Source organism: Myotis daubentonii, chromosome 13, assembly GCF_963259705.1.
Source record: "Myotis daubentonii chromosome 13, mMyoDau2.1, whole genome shotgun sequence".
In the NCBI taxonomy this organism is placed as follows: Eukaryota; Metazoa; Chordata; class Mammalia; order Chiroptera; family Vespertilionidae; genus Myotis; species Myotis daubentonii.
In genome coordinates this window covers 19,810,342-19,813,359 of record NC_081852.1, presented here as the reverse complement: position 1 = coordinate 19,813,359, position 3,018 = coordinate 19,810,342, and positions in this window count along the sequence as shown.

The window sequence follows — 3,018 nt, the reverse complement described above, 5'->3', positions numbered from 1 at the left end:
GGGCCCCGCCGGGGGTGGCCGGACCCCAGCCCCTGCCTCTCCCGGCCCCGCCCGACCGCCGCTCCACCTGCGATGGGCCAACCAGTTCCACCGCGTTTCTCCACGCGGACCGCGCCCGGTCCCGCTGGGCTCCGGCAGGTCGCGGGGGCAGTTTCCGTGGCTTTGAGGGGTCCCCGAGCCCCTGCAGTGTGGGGGGCGGGAAGGGCTGAGACTGGAGGCCTGGTGCGGCCGCTCCGCCTGGGTAAGCCGGCCTCCCCTGTATCCTCAGGGACTAGAACGGTGTGGTTATTTGCCCTCTGAGAAATGAGTGTTTCTAGAGTCGGAACGCCCCAAACCGGAAGGGGGTCGTTGGGGGTTGCCAGGCTCCCCTTATGCGAGATGGAGCCATGTCATCTGACACACACACACACACACACACACACACACACACACGTGTGTGTGCAGGAAACGGGGCACATGCTAACCTGGCAGCTCAGGGAAGGCCTGCCTGGCCGCCTTGCAAACTCAAGAGACCTAAAGGGGCCACAAGGGATGGTCTGAAGTTAAAACGTTAGGTTAGCTGGTTTGGCTCAGTGGATAGAGCATCCGCCTACGGACTGAAGGGACTCGGTTTCAATTGAGGCAAAGGACACGTGCCCTGTTTGCGGGCTTGGTCCCCAGAGAGGGGGAGGGGGCAGGAGGCAGCCGATCAATGATTCTTTCCATCATTGATGTTTCTCCCTCTCCCTTCCTCTCTGAAATCAATAAAAAAATTTTTTTTAATTAAAAAGCAGTCTATGGTGGGTAGTCATGTCCTAGGCCAGTATCTTCCCTGACAAAGATCGCGTTCTATCTTTACTGAGCCTGTTGTCTTTTTGCATCTAAGATAAGGTACCTGTGGAATGTCAGGGTAATTTGAAGCTTAGCTTTTTCTGGACCTCTCAGGGCACAGCCAATGGGGTGGAGTCCAACCACTAATTTCCTGACTTTATTGTTATCTGTTAATTGTTGACTGTTAACTATCCTGTACTCACCTGTGTCTGGCACTGGATAGAGCAGTGATTCTCAACCTTGGCTGCACATTACAATCACTTGGGAATCTTTTTAAAATCCTGATTTCTGGGCCTCATCCTCCGGAAATTCTGTTTCTTTGTTACTAATGTTGTGGCCCCACCCCATAACAAAGAAACAGAATTTCCGGAGGATGAGGCCCAGAAGTCAGGATTTTAAAAAGATTCCCAGGTGATTCTAATGTGCAGCCAAGGTTGAGAACCACTGGGATAGAGCATCCACCTTCGGACTGAAGGGTCCCAGGTTCGAAGCATGTGTCTATCATTTTACTTTTTATCCAATCACAGAGGTTTCCCCGTTTTGCTTTCTCCCGCCTCTCTATCACCAATGGATGTCATGTAACTCCTTTGATTGTAAAGTATTAAACAAGGTGAAAAACCACCATTCTCTGGAGCATTATCTAAATTCGTTGAAATTCTGCTTCCAGGCAATTGTCGATAGTTTGGCTCAAATAAACTCACAAAAATTATTCACAGGTTTGAATGTTTCTTAAGTTAACACTAGCATTAAACATTTGAGGCAATTTCTAGGCCCCAGACCAGTGTCTTCAACTCATTAAGAGAGTTTGTATTCCACAGCAGAAACCAGTCCGTTACCTTTACAATGGCTCTCAAGTTTGGTCCCAGACTGGGAACATAGCTTGGGAACTTGATAGGAATGCAAATTATTGGATTTCACCTTAGATCTACCTAATCAAACTCTAGGGGTAGAGCCCAGCAATCTGCTGGTGTTTTTGTTTTTTAGTTTATTGGTTGATTTTAGAGAGAGAAATAGCTATTTGTTTTTCCACCTATTTATGCATTCATTGGTTGATTCTTGTTTGTGTCCTGACTGGGATCAAACCCACAACATTGGTATATAGGGATCATGTTCTTACCAACTGAGCTACCCAGCCAGGGCCCAGCAATCTGTTTTTGTTTTGTTTTGTTTTTCAGGGTTGTTTGTGTTTTTTTCTTTTAATTAATGTTAAGGAGAGAGGGAAAGAGAGAGAGAAAAATATCAATGTGAGAGAGAAACATCAACCAGTTGCCTCCCACACTCACCCCAACTGGGGTTTGAACCCACAACTTGGGTATGTGCCCTGACTGGGGATTGAACCAGCAACCTTTCAGTGCAGGGGACAATGCTCAACCAACTGAGCCACACCAGACATGGGCCAGCAATCTGTTTTAATAAGCCCTCCTGGTGACTAACGTTTGAAAGCCATCTTCCTATTACTCTACATCAGTGATGGCAAACCTATGACATGCGTGTCAAAGGTGACACGTGAACTCATTTTTTTGGTTGATTTTTCTTTGTTAAATGGCATCCTCCTATCTAATAATAGACAAACATGGTAATTGACCATACCTCCAATTGGCTAATCAGCACAATATGCAAATTAACCACCAACAAAGATGGCGGCTAATTTGCATACTGCAGGCGGGGGGCCGGCAGCACTCAACGCTGCCTGGGGCATCCAGGCCTTGGGTCTGTGACCTGGCGAAGGAGCAAAGCGGCGGAGAAGGGAGAGAGCTCGGTGCGCTTCGCTCCCTTCTCTCCTTCACTGCGTCTCAGGAAGCCCTATTCTTGCAGGAATCTTCCTGCAATGGGCCTCTAGTTTAAATATATAAAATAAGTATCAAAAATATAAGTCTTTGTTTTACTATGGTTGCAAATATCAAAAAATTTCTACATGTGACACGGCACCAGAGTTAAGTTAGGGTTTTTCCCTAAGTTTATTCAATTGTTTTCTTTTTAATTTCTAAACGAGTACATTAGCACACCTGCACCTCCCCTCTCCCAGTTAATTGCAATCTAATGCCAAGAGGCACCTCTTTAGTAATTACCAAATAGTTGTGTGACCAAGGACTAACATTTTTAAGTTTACTCAGCTCTATCCTTATGGGCCTATATATTTAATACCTCCAAAGATATTTTCAGGATAGACTTTGTATACTTTTGTTGCTTATTTAGAGTCCTGTGGTA